This window comes from Poeciliopsis prolifica, unplaced genomic scaffold (assembly GCF_027474105.1).
Source record: "Poeciliopsis prolifica strain line A6 unplaced genomic scaffold, Auburn_PproV2 SCAFFOLD059, whole genome shotgun sequence".
In the NCBI taxonomy this organism is placed as follows: Eukaryota; Metazoa; Chordata; class Actinopteri; order Cyprinodontiformes; family Poeciliidae; genus Poeciliopsis; species Poeciliopsis prolifica.
This window is the reverse complement of record NW_026562434.1, coordinates 2,434,768-2,455,719: the sequence shown is the minus strand read 5'-3', so window position 1 is coordinate 2,455,719 and position 20,952 is coordinate 2,434,768. Positions and strand designations below refer to the sequence as shown.

Genomic DNA, 20,952 nt, shown 5'->3' with positions numbered 1-20,952 from the left:
TTTTGTGCGGATGTCTGGTGGTGCAGTGGTGACAAAACTTTAATAGATTACCTAGGAAGGTAACAGGGATGTCTGCATTAATTTCTTTATTATTGCCTGTTTTTGTTTATCCTATGACTGCTGATCATTTAATTCATGCTTTAACTGATGTTGTGCCTCAGCAGTGGCATCATTTGCAGAAGCGAGACCTGACCTGGAAGAATAATGATCCTACATACATCGATGCCATTGGTGTTCCCCGTGGTGTACCTGATGAATATAAATTGGCCGACCAAATTGCAGCAGGTTTTGAATCTTCACTCTGTTGGTGGTGCACATTAAACAAAAACGTTGACAGAATCAACTACATCCATTACAATGTACAAAACCTGGGCAACTGGACACAGGCAGGCGTCGAGGCGGTACACGAGCAGCTGGCCGCTACATCACTGATGGCTTTCCAGAACCGCAATGCACTTGACATGGTGCTGGGCTGAACGAGGGGGAGTGTGTGCAGTCTTTGGTGAAAGATGCTGCACTTTTTACCCAACAATATAGCAGCTGGTGGCAGCCTGACGAAGGCCATTGAGGGGTTCCGTACCCTTAATGGTAAGATGAAGGAGTTCTCTGGAGTGAATACTTCCAGGTGGGACGACTGGATGAATGTTTTTGGAAAGAACCGAACCCTTGTGTCTTCTGTTTTAGTGTTGATGGCTGTCTTTGCTGCCATTCTAACCTTGTGTGGATGCTGTTGTATTCCTTGCCTGCGTTCTTTGTTTAATCGTCTCATCACTACAGCAATTTAGCCCATGGGGAACCAGATGACGCCGATGTATCCTTTACTAGTAAAAGATCCTGAGTCTGACAGAGAAAGCTCTGATGAGGACTCTCTAGATCTGTATCCTGATTCTAAGTTTTGGACTGAGTATAAACCTTGAGTGTAAACATGTTTGCTTTCTTAAAAATGAACTCCTAGTTGAAAATTGTTCGAAGTGGCTGTTTAGGAGAGATATGAGAATTAGAACAAATATTTGATAAACAGGGGGGAAATGTTGGAGAAATTGTGATATTATTAATCAATTATTTGTTATTCTCATTGATCTTTATAATGTATCTTTAATTGATGCTTTCCTTAAAGTTAATCTCATTATAGAATTAAGAATGTTTCTTGTATTGTTGATTTGCTCTGATTCCTTTCTCAGAAGGCCTCACTGACAGAGAGCAGAACAAAATCTTCCTGCAGGTTTACCTCTGCTCTGCTTCTGCCTTTTGCTGGCCTCCAATAAAACCATCATTGCTAAGATCACTACATATTTTATTAATCTTTGTGCCTGGAAGGACATTATCTAGTACAGAATGATTGTGTGTTAGTTAGTGAATAACATTTGACGCTGTAGCTGTTTGCCCCCCCTTAGAGCTACAGCGTCCTTGTGATTAGGGATCCTAGAAACAATAAAATAGAGGAGCAGACAAAATGTGCTTCAGAGCGGTAGGAGATTGTAACTGAAGCACATCTCTGTCCGTTCTCCTCGCGAGTAAAAAAGAATCTAACTCTTTTGTCTTTTCTGTCTTTGTTAATGTATGTTTAACAGGTGTTAACCCTAACACCATCCAAGGAGGATCTGATGGAGCTTCAATCAGAACCAGATGGTCCATTAGAGACACTGAAGCCACTGCTCAATCAGATCCACTAAATATTTAGTTTCACTGTAGAAATGGTTGATAATCTGCCATGTTGGATGATGTTTGAACAGAGGTGGAATCATAAAAATAATTCATAGAAAATGTTTTATTTCAGAATGAATCTGTCTTTTGTCAGATTTTAGAGAAAGATGCAAATATCAACCTAGAAATAAAATTCACTTCTGTCTATTTGTTCTTGTGTTAATATTAATATCAGACAAAATAAATGAGTGTTTCATTTGGAAAAATTAGGCTTAAACAAAACAGAATAAAACACAGTTAAATGTTTCTGGTCCAAATGTCATGTCAACATAATAGTTTATAAGAGTGAGTCCTGACTGAGGATTTATAAGATTCTTTCTGTATGGAGTCAATAACTGTCCAATGAATGATGGTTAAATTGATGTCAGGTAAACATCAGATCAGATTAGAGATTCTGTTAACTAGTGAAGCTCTGGGTAGAGACTGTGGATCCAAACGGACCTGTTTGATTTTTATACAAAGGATCCAGTTGAACTTTATTGTGTTTCATAGTAACATGTTCATTATTGGTACATGTTACTGTGGAGACATCATACGTATTACATCTTTAACGTATGAAAGAAAAATAACCTGAAATTCAGTCCAATGTTTGCATGACAACAGAACCCAACAGAACTTATCATCACATGGCCACAATAACAGATATAAACAGAAGTTACAGCAGTTAGAAACAGCTCACCTCTCTGATGGTGGAGATCCAGCAGATTTAAAGAAAATGGGTTCACCCTTTGACCTGTCACTCTTAAAGGACACACAGCTGGGTTCTGGTTCTGGTTCTGGTTTGAGTCTCTGATGGATCCTGACAGAAACATAATGATTAAAACTTAATCAGCAAAGAGGAGCAGCAGCAGCTGTTCTGGCCTGATATAGTGAACGCTGTGTGAAAAGGGCTGTGGACAGTTAGAGATGGTGACCTCACCTCTGACCTTTGCTCTGGCTCTCATCTTCCCCACACAGAGTGGTTTTAGAGGGAGGGACCCTCCTCTCTGTCCTCACACTGATCCATGCTGCTGAATCCACATCAGCTCACACACACTTTCTAGCTTCACCTGCAGAGGAAACACACATCATTCATCTGCACATCAAACTCTGATCATCCTTTACATCATTAGTGCTGGAAAAAGATCAGCTGCTCCTCCTCTGATTGGCTCTTCTTCTCTGCTTCATATCAGTGTCAGGTGAATGCAGTCAGACAGCAGAGAGGCAGAGGAAGCTGCCATCAGCTGCTGCACTTCTACTATCAGTCCACTAGATGGAGACATGGAGCAACATTTACATTCACTGATACAACCTGAACAAGTCTTATAGTTCAGTATTAATTTATACAAGTGGATTATTCGCTTAATTGAAGATGAACTATTTAATCATCTGACTGAATCAAACCCAGTTTAATAATATTTTATTTTGAAAGGAAGCAAGACAAAACTTTTCCTGACATTAATGGTGGAGACTAGAGTTCAGTACCAGGAAATAAAAACATTAATCAGTTCAGAGAAGAAAACAGTGAAACATCAGCTGTTTATCATGTCGATTGATTCCAGTTTATCAATAATCTATTAATTCTGTAGATTAGCCTTCAAACAGCAGAGATTTTAGTTTTTAGCTGAAATCAGAAGAAACATTTTGTCCAAACATCAGAGCAGAAACAAGCAGGAAAATCCTGATGTCAAAGTTCAAGTAGGAAACAAAGCAAACTTACAGTTTGTTCAAATGATCCAAAGAGTTGATGAAGGAAATCTGAACAACAAGCTGAGACCCAACAGAACCACGGTAGATCCAGACTGGTGCCACAAATAAACTGGTTAGTTTAAACTGAAAGTCTTAAGAGAAGAAACAAGTCAGGACTGGTCTCACTGACTGGGAGTCAGAGGAAAGTTATTCTGTTGACGCCTGAAGACAGAATCACTTCTTATAAAACTGGATCTGCTGTTATTCTGCTGATCCAGTTCTGTTCAACACCAATTGAACCAGAACCTTTTTAACTTGGAACCAAATGAACTCTTTGAATAAAATGAACTTTGTTCTTTTATTCTATGAACTACTGACAACATTTCTCAGAAATTCCAAGTATTTATTAGTAGAAATGAGAAATGGTGAAAATAAGGAAAAAGATCTTCAGACCTCAAATAATGCAAAGAAAACAAGTTGATTTAGAAACAACAATACTAATATGAACTCTCAGATCAAATCAATATTTGCTGAATAACCAGGAGGTTTTCAATGAGCTTCAGTGCAGTGGCCTCTTCATTTCTTCCAGAGCTGCATGTCAGAGACGGTCAAAAGTGATCAGAACCAGAACCAGTTCTAAGGTTTCATTATGAATGACTTTAGGGTTTGTTTGTTTCTGCTCACCTGGAGCACCAGCCGGGTGGAGTCAGTCTGAGTTCCTTCATCATATAAAGAGAACATTGAAGATCCTCCTGGACAAAATGGAGCTTTGGAAAGAAATCAGCAGGAAGTGAAAGAAAAATGGATCTTCATCAGTTGTGAAGTGGACGACATCAGAGTTGGATTCAGTGGAGTCACACGAAGAACAGAACACTGAGGCTAGAATAATAAACATCATGCTAAATATCAGCTGCAGCTAATCTGTCAGAAGAAGCTTCAGGTTGAATCTAAAGGAGGCTGAAGATCTCAAAGTGGATGAGAGGAAACCTGATGAGCTCTACAGTCCACTAGATCCAGATCAGAACCCTGGAGAACATCTACGCTGAAAGCAGAACCCCAAGCTAAATATCCAGGTTTCTATCCAACCTGAACACAGGAAGTCCTTTCTTCTTCTGCTGCAGCTGAGAAGGTCCTTCTGCAGTACTGGAGCCACACAGTTCCTCCAGCAGAACAGAGGAGGTTCTGGAGGAGACCAGGGTCCACATCTGGACTCAGAGTTCTCCTGAACTTCAGCAGAGCTGCTGGCTTTGGTTCTGATCCGCCTCTGTTCTGGTGTCTGATCTCCAGAGAGGATCTGAACCGACCCATCAGAACTCAGTGGAGGTGGTGGAGGATGAGGATGGGGCGTGGCGAGGAGGTGGAGGAAGAGCGCCGTGATCCATCTCTCTGCTGTGGAGAAACTGTTTGTCTCTGATTTCACCTTCTTGTCTGCTGGTTGGCTCTTTTTTTCACCCAGCATTAAAATGCTGCCGATTCATTTTGGTATTCAGTCGGCACCATTATTATTTCAACACTATGATGGTCCAAACCCATCAGTTCTTCTACTATTCTGGCTGCAAACAACTTCCTGGTTCTGAGGACATTGAGTCTGTGAAAAGCATCAAGACAGACAAACATGAGAAACTTTAGTGAGGAGATTCAGATGCAGTGGAAGAACCAGAACCAAACAGAGACAATGTGATGATGAATGGTGGATTCTTGCTCCTGAATCTGAAGCTGTGAGATTACAGTGTGATGAGAATCTGAGATAATCTGATGATGACAAACAACAGGATGTTGCCCCGACTCCAGTCATCAGTCTGATGCTGGAACAGAAGTCAGAGTCATCAGGGAACAGCCTTCAATTGGTCCAGCTGTGTTACGCACAATGGATCAGAACCGGAACCAGAACCAGGCCTGTGTGTTCTGTGCAGTGAGAGACTGGTGTATTCAGTGTTTCTGGGCTTTGAACCCTCATCCATTTTACTTCTATGTCAGCGGTGGAGCAGGAAGTGGAAAATCCCAGCTGATTAAATGTATTGATCTGAAGCAAGCACTGCTCTGGATCATCAGATCCATCAATCGCCTCTTCTACTGATGGAGAGGAGGCTGACATATCAAACCAAACTGTCATGTTGACGTCATTTACAGGAACAGCAGCTTTTTCTATCAATGGCTGTTTGTTACATTCACTGCTCAAACTACCCAGGAGTCTAAAACCTCCATTCAACGACTTGATACTCAACTAGATGAAGTCAGAGTTCAGCTTTTAGATGCTGAAATTGTTGCTACTGATGATATTTCAGTGGTTTCAAAACCTCTTTCTGCTGATGTGGATGCAAGACTGAAAGAAAAGGAAATCACTGAGATTTTGGAGGAAAATCTGTTTCAGGGTCGTTGATGTATCAGGATTTCCATCAGGGGAAATTAAACATGTTAGAATGTGTTTATCCATTGCAATTATTAGAGCATTTGAAATGTTGTGCACACAGAAATTGTAATTAAATTTTAAAATGAGACGTTTTTAGAAGTTTTTTTATCAATATGATTTGGCTGTGGACTTAAGGCAGAGTTGATAAAAAAATATTTTTAATGCAAATATTTAAATTTGAACAGAATGAGCAGCAAATGAACCAAATGCAGAAGAAAAATGTTTTTATTTAAATCACATGAAGAAAAACTGAAGCAAATTTACAAAAGGAAGAATTTAATATTTAATCTGACATGTTGAGAAAAATAGGAGCCGATAGAAACAGAAACTGATCAGATTGAGAAGAACTGATCAATATTTCAATGAAATCTGATGAATGAAAGGAAAAAATAAGAGAAACATGTTTGTAACAATAATGATGTTTTATTATCATTCTTACATAAGTAGCTACCAGTTTGTTTTTTATTGAAATGTTAGTTTAGTTTTCTCTCAGCCCAGAGAGAAAAGGATTTTGCTAAAGTGTTTGACCTTTAACCTCCAGCATGTTTTAGCAGCTGGTCTCAGGAGAACTTCTGAGAAACGTCTCAGTGGTAAATCTCTGTTTGCTTCCTGTGCCGCCCCTTTTCCTTATCAGCAGAGCCCCTTTCTTTCCTTCAATAAAAGATCAGATCTGAAAACAAAGGGCAGAACACATGGCAGAGCTGCTGGAACAAGAAGCTCTTCTATGTCTCCTTCAACAGAACAACTGATCAACATTAACATTGCTTTTGCTTCTTTTATTTAGGGAATCAAAAAAGACCTATCAAATGGTGCCATGACCTGGATCTCCAACATATCCGTTCGCTGACAGACGATGAAAGGCCCACTGAAACCGAACACGGCCAGAGTCCACAGGACTTGGATTACAAAGTCCTGGGAAGTGAATTCTTGGCCGGGCCAGCGCCTGATTCTGCCAATGACGGATCGACGAGATCCGACCAGACAAGACCAACCGACAGAAACGTCAGTAGATGGCGCTACTAAATTGGGTTGAAGTCCCTAAAATAATATGAAATAATATAAAATTAATAAAAGTAAGGGTTGGAGTCCTGACCTTGATGAGGTCCAAATGTTTATATGAATGTGGATGTGAAGTGTGACTGGAGCTGAATTCCCTGAAAGTACAACTTATTTTTATCCTGTATGAAGAACCGGAACAAAACATAGTTTCAGTGAGAAAACTGTCAGACACAAGCTTTTCCAACTGGTGTCTGAGGAATTGAAATTCACCATTAAAATGGAGCAAAAGCTGCAGGAATCAGTGACCACATTTGCCCTGACCAGCTGTGATGTGTCAAGAGACATCATTCAAGAAATCCAGCCAGCAAGCCGTCTACTCACAGGTTCAAGGCTCTAGAGAAGGGACATTTCCTCATGACTCAGCAGAATCTGGGTTTGGTATTTCCAAATGTGACAGTAGCCCTAAGAGTATTTTAACCAGGCCTCTGACAGCGGCATCTGCAGAGAGATCATTTAGCTGAAGCTCATCCAAACACACCTTGGTTCAAACATGAGCAACGACGGCCTGTCTCAGTTAGCAGGGACCTCTATTGGACCCAGTGTGGCCCGGTCCATTTCATCTGATGCTGCACTTGACAAATGGGCGAGTGCAAAGTCACGGGATGTAACGGTTCAAAGGTCATACATGTTGAAACACTGACATGGAGTCCAGACAGTTAAGATTTCATATTTTATACTATGTGATGTGGCAAAATTAAAAATGGATCTGCTTATAAATTCACCTCATTAACGTAAACATGCAACAAACTTGCAGGCACAAAACAGCAGCTACTGAGTCAAAAGAAGTGAAAAACCTGCAACCAGTTCAACAACATGAACAGTAAAGTTCTCTGTAGCATAAATTATACATGAGCCAATAATCTCACAACATTATTATATCAAATAATGTCCAGTAAAACAGGGAAACATTCATTCAAAGTAAAAATGCAGGTTGAACCAAAATCAACAATCAAAAGTTAATGAATCAAAACTTCCTGAGAGCAGCTAATGATTAATGCTGGTTCTGGTTAGCTAATGTTGGGAGTATAAGTTTGGTTAGATTAATTTTAGAAAAAGTTAACCTTTGTGCATATGAAATATTAGATGCAGCATAAACATTTTGAGTAGATTCTACGTTAAGTTAAACTTAGATAAAGATCCAAAGTAAAACAACTGCTGATTCTCTGAACTTTCATAAATTTCTAAGGACGGTTTTCAGACAGGCAGTGTTGTACTCCCTTATGTAGTGTTAAGTTTTAGAGGAATTTCTTCACTTTGCTCGTTAATTTCCTCTGTGTCCCAGGTTCTTGAGTCTCCTCGTGCGCAGGGGACAATCATACGACATCAGACTTCAGATATCTAGAAGACCAGAGAATTCAATGCATACAGAATGTTACATCAGCATCACTCCCAGATGATCAAAAAGTCCAACACATGACTAACAGAATTACCTGCAACCGAGTTGAAAAGAAACAACAGAAATGCATTTCCGGGAATTGCTCACTCGGGCAAAAAGCAATTCGATCTTCTGCTGTAAAACAAAGCTTTTTACAAGAATGTGTATTCCCTTTTAAATATATGCATTAGTAGGTGTGTTCTTCCTTTGTGGGGCTGTCTTAGTGTTAATTTTATTACCTCTGCGGCCTGCTAAAACACCTTCTTCTCATGCCAGTCTCCTCCTGTTACATTCCAGGCCTTGATTTGTGACGTGCAGCTGGACTGTCGTCTCTGCCTCAAAGTGATTCAACAAGAGACTGATTTCTATTTTAAACAAACTGGCACAAAAATATAATGCCAAATAATAACTATAAGTTTGGGTCTACAATAACAGGGTTATCCACTTTCTAGAAAAGCTCTCTTAGAAAATCTGAAATTTTTAGAAGTAAAATAGTTTCTTAATTCTATGGTATTTCAGTAATATAAAATGCATGCAAATAATATGATTAAAAAGTAACTAACTCAAAGCATGCTGTTTAATGCTTAAGGAAATATCTTAGTATGTTTGATTATACTTTGGAGAAGACTTAAAGTTTTAATGTTTCACTGAACTATTGAACCAAAGATTGTATTGTTCTAATAGCAGACAGACTAAGGGAGTGCAACACTGTTTATCTAAAATCCCTCCCTAGAGATTTATATAAGTTCACAGAGTCACCTTATCGTAAAGTCTACCCAAAATGTTTATGCTAGATGTAATGTCTATAGTTATGCTAACTAGACTTATATTCTCAACAGTAGGCACAGGGAGTCAAACTATTATCAGGATCAATAAATTATTTGGTTTTTGTTTAAAAGTTCAGTAAAACACTAAAACCTTTAAGACAAGTTTTCTAAAAGTATAAGCAAATGTATGAAGATAGTTCCTTGAATAATTATCAGCATGTTCTGAATTAGTCTCTAACCATACTATTTGCATGCATCTTAGATTACTAAAATAGGACACGATAGGGAAACTATTTTACTTCTAAAACATTTCAGGTATTCTAAAAGAGCTTTTCTAAAAGTAGACAACCCTGCAGTTTTTAGATTAAAACTCATAGTTATAATTTGGCTTTAGATTTTTGTGCCAGTTTGTTTAAAATAGAAATCAGTTTCTTGTTGAATCACTGAGGCAGAAAACTACCAGGTCATAAATTCTGGTCTGGAATGTAAAAAGGAGGAGACTGGTACGGGAAGACCCTGGTTCAGGATGACCTTTGTCCTCTACATATATTTGCTTTTGGGTTTTATAACATATCTCAGAGAAGGTAATAAAATTAACTTCAAACAGCCCTACAAGGGGTGGACACACTTTCTAATGCATATATTTAAATTAAGGGAATACACATCCACATAAAGGTCTGTTTTACAGCAGAAGAACGAATTGCTTTGTTTTTGGCCGAGCGAGCAGTTCAAAAAATGCATTTTTGTTTTTCCTTTCCAACTCGTTGCAGGTAATTCTATGTTTTGTTATGTGTTGGTCTACTTGACCATCTGGGTGTAATGCTGATGTAACATTCTGTATGCATTGAATTCTCTGGATAAAGCTATATATATCTTAAGTTTGATGTCGAATGGTTGTTTCTTTATGATTTCCCCTGTACATACGGAGTCCCTGAATCTGGGAGACTAGAGTAAAATTAACGAGCCAGGTATATTTAATTCCTGTAAGTCAACAATAACTAGCTGAATAATGCAGGTGTTGGATAGCTACCTGATTAATGCTGATTAGTGCTGGTTCTTGTTTGCCAGCGGATTAGAAGTGATGGGTCTGACGACACTGAAACCTCGGCGCATGCACCGAGCAAACAAGGTGAAGCTCCGTGTTGGTGCGCGTATCGCTTTAAGGAAAACCATGTGACCGATACAATTCCTGTGTCGTTTGGTTGCGAACACGCCAAATTGTATTTATAAACAGAAAATAAATCAACACGTTTGTGGGTTTTGTTGGATGGAGATAGTTTGTGGTGTTTGGCTCATCATCAAAAACTATGAATCAACCAATAAAGAGGAAGTTTTTCTCCCGTGGGATCATTTGGATCTTATCACGGAGTAAAAGATCAATTATTATTCCGTTCTCGTTTCCACTATTGATCATTCTTCTGTCAGGTTATTCCAATTTCTTTCTGAAGAATACTTTGATTAGTTGACATGGATTAACTTTTATTTCTATTGTAGGTGAAATGTATACAGCAATGTGATTATACAACACGTTGTATAAAATTGCACTGTCGTCCTAAAAAAAAAAAAAAAATTTAATACCAAAAAGGTTCAAATTGTCCATTCTTGAACGTCTTACTATATTACGCTTTACTGCAACTACTTTTTTTTAAACCAGTTTGAGGTCAAGAAGGAAAAGCCAATATGGATTAGCAAAAGCAGTGGCTCTGTGTGTGCAAGAGATAATTCCCTAAAGCTTTCGGGCAAAATGAAAATGCTTTAAAGTGAATAATCGCATTATATTCAAGTTTCATAAAAAGGAGCAGAAACTATTAATGTGTCGCTTCTCTGATGGGAATGTCTGCATGAGGAATTTATGTATGATCTAATTACACTTTCAATTTTTCAAGATAGAAATACGTCATAAGGAAGAAACTGCTGCATTCATCTCGGCTGATTTGTAAACAGTTATAAAAAAAAAATAAAAAATACAAGTCGTTTTTTTTGTTTGTTTTTTCTTGGCAATTGGCTGATTGCATTGGCGACCTTGGCCCAAAGATGTTAACGCAGTTGATGTTTCTAAATAAAAATGTGTGAATGAACCTTGTTCAGTCTGTTTCCAGTCTTTATTGAAGTTGCCTGCAATTACTTTTTAAATCCAGCCATATCACCATTGAGTGATACAACAACACAGTTTCAACACACTTTTGACACAGTTTGGGAAATGTGCCATACACCCAATGAGGCCTCATCTGCCCATCACTACTGATTAGTGATGGTTCTGGGATGCTAGATGATTAATGCTGGTTCTGATTGGCTTTTGGATTTTTTCTCCAAAGACAAAAATGTTCTGCAGGTTCTGAGTTTCAGGTAGAAGTTCTGAATGAAACAGAAAATATTAAGATTTTCCCACTTTATGCTTCAAAACACTGACCTCTGACCTTCATGGGATGGGAAAGTTTTACTTTAATTAGGACTTTCTGAAAGGCAGAGTTGATGAAAAAGTATTTTTAATGCAAATTTGAACAGGAAAAGATCAGAATGAGCAGCAAATAAACCAAATGCAGAAGAAAAATGTTTTTATTTAAAACACATGAAGAAAACTGCAGCAAATTTACAAAAGGAAGATTTAATATTCAAATTTGACATGTTGAGGAAAATAGGAGCCGATAGAAACAAAAAATGATCAGATTGAGAAAAACTGATCAATATTTCAATGAAATTTGATGAATGAAGGAAAAAATAAGAGAAACAACATCTTGATATTCAGTGTGAAGCTTTGACTGGAAACAAAGAGAAAAAACATGAGGATCCTGGAATAATCCTGAATAATCCTGGAATAATCCAGGAATAATCCAAGTATAATTCTCTGATAGGAGGAAAAACTTTAAACTCTTTAGACTCAAATCAGCTCAGAAACACTGAAGAACCAGAACTGAGCCTGACTGTAAATCCAGGAATCAGAGGTTCAGTGAATGTGGTGTTGAAGGTGTGGAGGAGGATCAGTGAGTCAGAGGAGACTCTGTAGAAGGACAGAATGCCAGCAGGACAGTCCACATACACTGCTACTCTGTTAGAGTCAGAGGAGGAGGAGAGACGAGTTTCTCTTTTATTGTGCCAGACAGAATAACCATCAATATCAGAACAGCTCAGACTCCAGGAATGATCATTACATCCAAACAAACAGTCTATAATGTCTCCTTTCCTCCTGATTCTTCTGTAACTCACTGATATAAAAACTCCTCCTCTAAACTCGACCTCCCAGTAACAGCGACCAGTCAGACCAGTTCTACACAGCAGCTGATACCAGTAAAATCTGTCTGGATGATCAGGATATGACTGAAGCTCCTCCACACATGTCACCTTCCTGTTGTCTTCAGACAGTTTGAGTTTTCTGTTCACTGTGTTTGTGTCGATGGTGAGTAGACAGGAATCTGATGGAGAGAACAAACACAATCCAGCTGCAGTTATTGATCATTCATTGACACTTTGACTCCTGAATGAGTGATGTGACAGTTTGAAGATGGTTGAATGTGAGCTGCTTTGTCGTCATGAATCAGATGAAAAACACACTTACATTTCCTCAGACCTGGAGTCAAGAATCGGCTCCAGCAGGCTCCACCCTGAAAGGAGGAGGGGGGTCAGACCATCAGTCTCTTTCAGCAGCAAACATGGACATTACATGTCTCTCAGACACAGATTGTCCTCCACTGAGACAGGAACAATCAGTAATGAACAAATTGGAGACACATTGTCGTGACTAAAGACATTTCTCCCTCTTCCTCCTCTATCAGACCTTCTCTGCTCCTGCAGCAGGTTCCTCCATACCTGACAGCTTCCAGTCTCCAGTGTGGATCCTTCAGTCCAGCCGACAGCAGCTTCACTCCTGAGTCTCCTGGATGATTGTAGCTCAGGTCCAACTCTTTCAGATGGGAGGGGTTGGAGGTCAGAGCTGAGGCCAGAAAAGCACAGCCTTCCTCTGAGACCAAACAGCCTGATAAGCTGCAGACACACAATTCATCACATGATGAGAAAATGAGAACATTGAGGTAGAGACCAAGATCTGAACTGATGGATGGATGGATGGATGGATGGATGGATGGATGGATGGATGGACGGATGGACGGATGGACGGATGGACGGATGGATGGACGGACGGACGGACGGACGGACGGACGGACGGACGGACGGACGGACGGACGGATGGATGGATCTGTAATTATGTTTCTTTGTGCACCTAAGATGCAGCAATTTGTCAAGAGCCCAGAGTTACCTGAGAGTTTCCAGGTTGCAGTTTGGACTCTTCAGTCCAGCAGAGAGAAGCTTCACTCCTGAATCCTGCAGGTTGTTTGTTACTCAGGTCCAGTTCTCTGAGACTGGAGGACTGGGAGCTGAGAACTGAGGACAGAGCTTCACAGCTTCTCTCTGAGAGGTTACAGCCACTCAGTCTGAGGAGACAGGGAGGAAAATATGTTGTTAAACAATTCCAAAAAATGTATAAAATGTATGATCTTTCAAACAAAGATTTCATTAGAAAGAAAAGTACAATAAAAACTTTGCATTTATTGTAAACTGGTCCATTCTATAGTTGGAACTGTCTTATTTTACTCAACCTTTGAATTTCTTGTGAATGGGTTCTTTCTACAGTAGGACCTTGAGCCTTGAAGGACTAAACTACAGGTAACAAGGATGCTGAAAAGAGCATTATATAATTCCACAATTAACTTTATTAATACAATTTTTATCTTAACAGTGGAGGAGTTTTGCTGCTTTAATATGTAACACTTTGTCCAGCTGCTGAAGAAAGTCTGTTTCCCCTTTGCACAACCCCCCAATGGGACACTTTGAAGAAACGATGCACCACAAAAAAAAATTAAAACATGAATATTTACCTCATAATCAGCAGATTTCTATTTATTAAATAACTGCATGATCAATGTGTGTCCTTACAGAGCTTTGTTGGACGCTTTAACCACTGGCAGCAGCCTCAGAAGAACCTCCTCTGAAGCAGAGTATTTCTTCAGGTCAAACACATCCAGATCTTTCCTTGATGACACTAAGATGAAACCCAGAGCTGACCACTGAGCAGGAGACAGTTTATCTGTGGAGAGACTTCCTGAACTCAGAGACTGTTGGATCTCCTCCACTAGAGAATGATCATTCAGTTCATTCAGACAGTGGAACAGATTGATGCTTTTCTCTGCAGACACATTCTCATTGATCTTCTCCTTGATGTACTGAACTGTTTCCTGATTGGTCATTGAACTACTTTCTGTCTTTGTCAGAAGACCTTTTAAGAGTCTCTGATTGGTTGGGAGTGAAAGTCCAAGGAGAAACCGAATGAACAAGTCCAGGTGTCCATTTGGACTCAGTAAGGCCTGGTCAACAGCTCTCTGATGGAGAGACTTTAGTTTAAGTTTATTGAATAATGAAGATTTCTTAGATGTTTGTGTTTCTTTCATCAGGTTGACACCAGAGTTGATGAAGTTCAGATAAACATGAAGAGCAGCCAGAAACTCCTGAACACTCAGATGGACGAAGCAGAACACCTTGTCCTGGTACAGACCTCTCTCCTCTTTAAAGATCTGTGTGAACACTCCTGAGTACACTGAGGCTGCTCTGATATCGATGCCACACTCTGTCAGGTCTGATTCATAGAAGATCAGGTTTCCTTTCTGCAGCTGATCAAAAGCCAGTTTTCCCAGAGACTCAATCATCTTCCTGCTCTCTGGACTCCAGTGTGGATCTGTTTCAGCTCCTCCATCATACTTGACCTTCTTCACTTTGGTCTGAACCACCAGGAAGTGGATGTACATCTCAGTCAGGCTTCTGGGCAGCTCTCCTCCCTCTCTGGTCTCCAACACATCCTCCAGAACTGTAGCAGTGATCCAGCAGAAGACTGGGATGTGGCACATGATGTGGAGGCTTCGTGATGTCTTCATGTGGGAGATGATCCTGCTGGCCTGGTTCTTATCACTGAATCTCTTCCTGAAGTACTCCTCCTTCTGAGGGTCATTGAACCCTCTGACCTCTGTCACCATGCCAACACACTGAGGAGGGATCTGATTGGCTGCTGCAGGTCGTGTGGTTATCCAGAGGAGAGCAGAGGGAAGCAGTTTCCCCCTGATGAGGTTTGTCAGCAGAACATCCACTGAGGTGGACTCTGTAGCATCAGTCAGGATCTCCTTGTTGTGGAAGTCCAGTGGAAGTCGACTCTCATCCAAGCCATCAAAGATGAACAGAACCTGGACGTGTTCAAAGCTGCAGATTTCTTTGGTTTCACTAAAGAAGTGATGAACAAGTTCCACTAAGCTGAACTTTTTCTCTTTCAGCACATTCAGCTCTCTGAACGTGAATGGAAATATGAACTGGATGTTCTGGTGGGCTTTGTCTTCAGCCCAGTCCAGAGTGAACTTCTGCGTTAGGACAGTTTTCCCAATGCCAGCCACTCCCTTTGTCATCACTGTTCTGATTGGTTGATCTCTTCCAGGTGGGACTTTAAAGATGTCTTCTTGTCTGATTGTTGTTTCTGGTCTGTGTGGTTTCCTGGATGCTGTTTCAATCTGTCTGACCTCATGTTCATCATTGACCTCTCCAGTCCCTCCCTCTGTGATGTAGAGCTCTGTGTAGATCTGGTTCAGAAGGGTTGGACTTCCTGCTTTAGCAATTCCCTCAAACACAGACTGGAACTTCTTCTTCAGACCAGATTTAAGTTTATGTTGACAAACTGCAGCAAAATGTCCTAAATTACACAATAATTAAAATCATACATGAAAGTAAATCCTTTTTTGAATTTGATTACATCATTTCTCAAATGTTTTAGATAAATGTGATACTATCTTTTCAAATTTCAGTAAATGTGTAATTTATCCGTCAAATCAAATGTCTTTACAAATCCTCTTACTTCTCTGCAGACGGTCAGCCAGCTTTTCCTCCTTCATCCTCCTCAGGAAGTTCAGTGTGATCTTCATCACTGCCTCTCTGCTGCTCCTCCTCTGCTCTTCATCATCACCTTCCAACACCTCATCATCTCTCTGACTCTCTGAATGTTCTGGGTAATCTGGACTCAGAACTTTCTGAATCTTCTTCAGTTCTTTCTTCACAAAAGTAACAATGTTGTCCTCTAGCAGCTGAAACAGAATAGTAGATGAAGGAAACATCAGAGTGAAATCATGGAGCCAAACACCAGATGGATGTTGGACAGACTGACAGTCCTCTGGTCTACAAAGTGCAGCATGAAGGTGACTTTGAACAGAACTCATGGAAAAGTCATTGTTGTTCATATACAGACCATAAAAATGGATTCCAGCTGTGTTTGATGCTGCTGGACAGATGGACCCCTGAGAACCTCTGAGCTCTGATGGTCCACTCTGTGGAGGAACCAGGAACAATTAGGAAGTCAGGAAATATTCATCTGGATGTGAGCAGTGAACCAGGTGATCTAAGTAGTTGTAAAGATTTAATGTTCCCGCTGATCCCATTAAGAACCAACAGAACCTCTGATGGTCCACATCAGCTCAGTTTGGTTGAGTTCCAGCAGATCTCACCAACCACATCATGAAGCTTTCCTTCCCTGCTGAACTGCTCTCACAATGCACACAGGAACCAAGTCCTGATGGACCAGAATGGCTTTACCAGGTATTTCCCAGTGGAAATGTGATCCACTGTTAGTCTGACATGGAGCCAGGAAGCAACAGAACATCATCATCAACATCCAGAGATAAAGATATGAAGGTGTTTTCATGAGAACAGAGCAGCTGATTTCTGTAGATAATGGATCAAACCTCTGGAAATATAACTGGAAACATCTGAGTTCTTACTGGTTCAGTTTCCAGAGTTACAGCAATTAAATACAGCTCACCTCTCTGATGATGGAGATCCAGGAGATTTAAAGTCAATGAGACGAGGGTTTGACCAGTCACTTTTAAAGGACACACAGCTGGGTTCTGGTTCTGGTTCTGGTTTGAGTCTCTGATGGATCCTGACAAACATGATTAAAACTTAATCAGCAAAGAGGAGCAGCAGCAGCTTCATCAGCACGTCTGTTCTGGCCTGATATAGTGAACGCTATGTGAAAAGGGCTGTGGACAGTTAGAGATGGTGACCTCACCTCTGACCTTTGCTCTGGCTCTCATCTTCCCCACACAGAGTGGTTTTAGAGGGAGGGACTCCCTCTCTCTGTCCTCACACTGATCCATGCTGCTGAATCCACATCAGCTCACACACACTTTCTAGCTTCACCTGCAGAGGAAACACACATCATTCATCTGCACATCAACTCTGATCATCCTTTACATCATTAGTGCTGGAAAAAGATCAGCTGCTCCTCCTCTGATTGGCTCTTTCTCTGCTTCATATCAGTGTCAGGTGAATGCAGTCAGACAGCAGAGAGGCAGAGGAAGCTGCCATCAGCTGCTGCACTTCTACTATCAGTCCACTAGATGGAGACATGGAGCAACATTTACATTCACTGATTCAACATGAACAAGTCTTATAGTTCACAATTAGTAATTTATACAAGTGGATTAAATGTGCCACTAAAGATGAACTATGTAGTAATTTGACTGAATTGAACACATTTTACTGTAACAGCATATAGGACAAACTTGTTGTTTCTTACTTTAATGGTGGAGACCAGTGTTTGATACAAAAAAATAAAAATCATGAATTAATTTGTTCAGAGAAGAAAAAACATCAGATGTTCATCATGTTTGATTTTAGTTCATCAGTAATCCTGTAGATTAACCTTCAAACAGCAGAGATTAAAGTTTGGTCACCGGAAATTGAAAGCAATTAATGATTAGGGTTATAAATCAGTCCACCAATTAAATTTTGTCATGAGGGTGTCAATATGGTCTCTTCGTAAGAAAATACATCCCTGATTTATTCACATTCAGGAAAATAAAACATATCTTCACCATATTGGAGCATTAATGCAGCATCTAAACACAGTCATTGTGAGATGAGCTGCAGAACAGGAATCTGAAGAAAATCAGCTCCAGCTCTGGTCCTTATGGACCTGTCCTGATGAAATCCCCCCGGTTCCGTCTCCGCGCTGCTCTATGGATTAATGGACTTTCAGTCCACTTCAGGTTTGCTGTTATATCAAACTAATTGTTTTAATCTACACAAATCATAAGAAACATCTTACAGACAGCTGACTGACATTAAGTGACCAAAACTGACCACAAACAGCGACTTGTCTAGATAACCATGTCAACAATAAACAAACGGCAAAAAGCACCTGTTACAGGTTTCTCATTTCCTCTCCCTTTTTAGAAAAACAACAATATAAAAATGTGAAAAGCCCTGTGTCTGTCCATATTGTTGGTTCAGTATTTTAAGATGTTATATAATTAAATGTATGATAACAGGATTTCTGCTTTTTGGGCTTGTCAGTTATCTGGTATATCATACAATTCAGAAAACATTGGCAGTTGTTCTGCCCATTGAGAGGCTGCCTGTCTTATACAAGGAAATGCCTTGCTGTGAATAATCAGACTCAGATGCTGTGTGAGCAGAACCACAAACAAGAACTGATTCTTTCTGAGACGAAGAGTTCAGTTGCAGTTCCTGAAACCTCAGGAATAAACCTTGGAGAATTTGCAAGCTCTGCTCAGCAGAACCGATCATAAGTTTGTCTGTCTGGAGTTGGCATTGAGGTGCAATAGTGAGAACAATTATTGTCATCTGAATCTGGCTCCCCACTGAGATGCTGGCGTCGCCGGCTCCCCTCCCTCATCCCCCACAGAGCAACCCAGGTTGCTGCAACGCACCAGGTTGCTGCAATGCACCAGGTTGCTGCGTTGCTCACCTCATTTCTCCATCATTTCTCCCTCTCTCTTACCACATGTCCTGTTTTTTATATTGTCAACATGTTGCTTTTCATATGTAGAGGTTTTTTACAACCTCATTGTGTAATTAGACAAAGGTAGAACATCAGTCTTCAGAAACAAACTGTAACATAAATCTTTTTAAGCCTGATAATAGTATTTTCTACCATCATAATGTTAAAAATAATAATAGTACATGACTGAATATCAACATGAATTTGCAGCATTTTATTTCAGGAGGGAAAAAAGACCAAAACATGCAGACAAGATGGTGAATCACTGATAAACACTTTGGTTTCTGATGGGTTTGGGGAACCAGGATGAACTAAGAACAGCAATTTATCCTCTGCCAGGTTATTGGCAGAGGATAAATTGTCACATATGTGGATAATTGGATAAATGTAACATATGTGTTATTGCTTTTGAGAAACCAAATCAAGGGGTTATAAAGTCAGGATATCTGATAAATCATGGTTTAATCTTTTATCTTTTTTGGGAAACAACTCAAAGTTTGAATCCAGGAAATAGAACATGAAATAATTTGTTCAGAGAAAAACCAAAGAAACATCAGCTGTTCATCACTAATCTAATAATCCTGAAGATTAAACTTTAAAAGGAAGAGAGATGAAACTTTGACCAGAAATCAGAGTGGATGTTTTCTAAAAACATGAGAGAAAAAACAAACAAGAAAATCAAAGTTGAATTAGAAAAAAACAAGAAAACTTACAGTTTGATCAAATGATCCAAAGAGTTGATGAAGAATATATGAACAACAGTCTGACTCTAAAACTGAAAGTAAATGTGAGGGATGTGGTGGGACTGATGACATCACAACTCACATGATTTTTAGTTTCTTCTTTCAGAGCAGCAGAAAATCTGCAGTGAAATTAGAGACGTGTTGATAAAACCTTCATGAGGAAAAGAGAAGTTCTGATGAAAATGTTTCATGATGGAATCATGAGGAGAAAAAAGTCCAGAGAAAAATAACAGCTGATTCCTGCAGCAGTAACTGAACTGACTATAAATACAAACTGAAAATAATCAGAAAGATCCAACAAAATAATCAGTAGTTCCTGATATCACCAAACTACTGCAGCTGAAATAACATTATTATAATACAGATTATTACTATAGCTCATATAAACTGTCTCCAATATATATTTATATAATTATTCTCTTATTTCTAAATCATGATTCATTTCACATTCCTGGGTAAAAGTTACTCAAAACATCAAAATGTACAAATAATATGAATTATAATTTACTAGAAGTTACCTGTGGAAAACCACAAGGGTCAGAACTGGATCCTAAACTTTATTACTTTACATAAATGATTTATGCAATGAATCTAATTTGTTAACATTTACTTTATTTGCTGATTCATTATTTTGATCTGGTCAGTTTGGAGCAGCAACAGTTTAATGGAAGGAGAATTACAAATATTAATGATGTGACAAAAATAGATTAACACTAAATTATGGAAACATTTTAATGTAGTAACAAGAAAATAAATAAATGAAAGTGCAAACTTTAAAATGTTATGATTTAGTAGAGATCAGAACAACATTGATTATTTACAAAGTCTATAATAAACTTTCATGGTGTAAAGAAACATTGTTAGAAATGAAAGAAACTATAAACTAATAGAAAATGATTTATTTAGGATGAATATTAAAACAATTGTAGTTCAGTTAGAGGGATTTCTAGTTTGCAATAATTTAGTGAGGAGATAAAAGTGTTTTTCTCTCTTTAAAATATTTGCTAAACAAATAAAATAAGATTTATGATGTTTTTTAGTTTCTCTACAAACTTAGCTGGAAATCCTTGAAGATGTTTTAGAAAAATAAACAGGAAATATTTTGCTGCTTTGATTTGGATGATTTATGTAGAAAAGAGTGAAAGTTTGAAAAGTTTGTTTTTCTATCTGGACTTTTTTCAGTCTACACTTTGTATTCTTGCCATTAACAGTAATTTGAACTATTTCTATAATAAAATTGCCCCTCCCTCTGCTTTTTGGACAGCTGGCTAAAAACCCTTGATCCACCGACTCTCTTTTTAATTTCTGCTGCTCCAAGTCGTTAAGATGAGTCTCTTGCAATAGAGATATTGAACTTTTAAGCCATTTTAATTCAGCTAATATTTTCTTCCTCTTTATCAGAT

General features: G+C 39.1%; 1 pseudogene; it reads right to left on the bottom strand.

The window, feature by feature from the left end:
* Positions 1-17,157, bottom strand: part of LOC129379580 (NACHT, LRR and PYD domains-containing protein 3-like) — a 132,259-nt pseudogene extending 115,102 nt beyond the window's left edge.
* Positions 17,158-20,952: the final 3,795 nt, after the last annotated feature.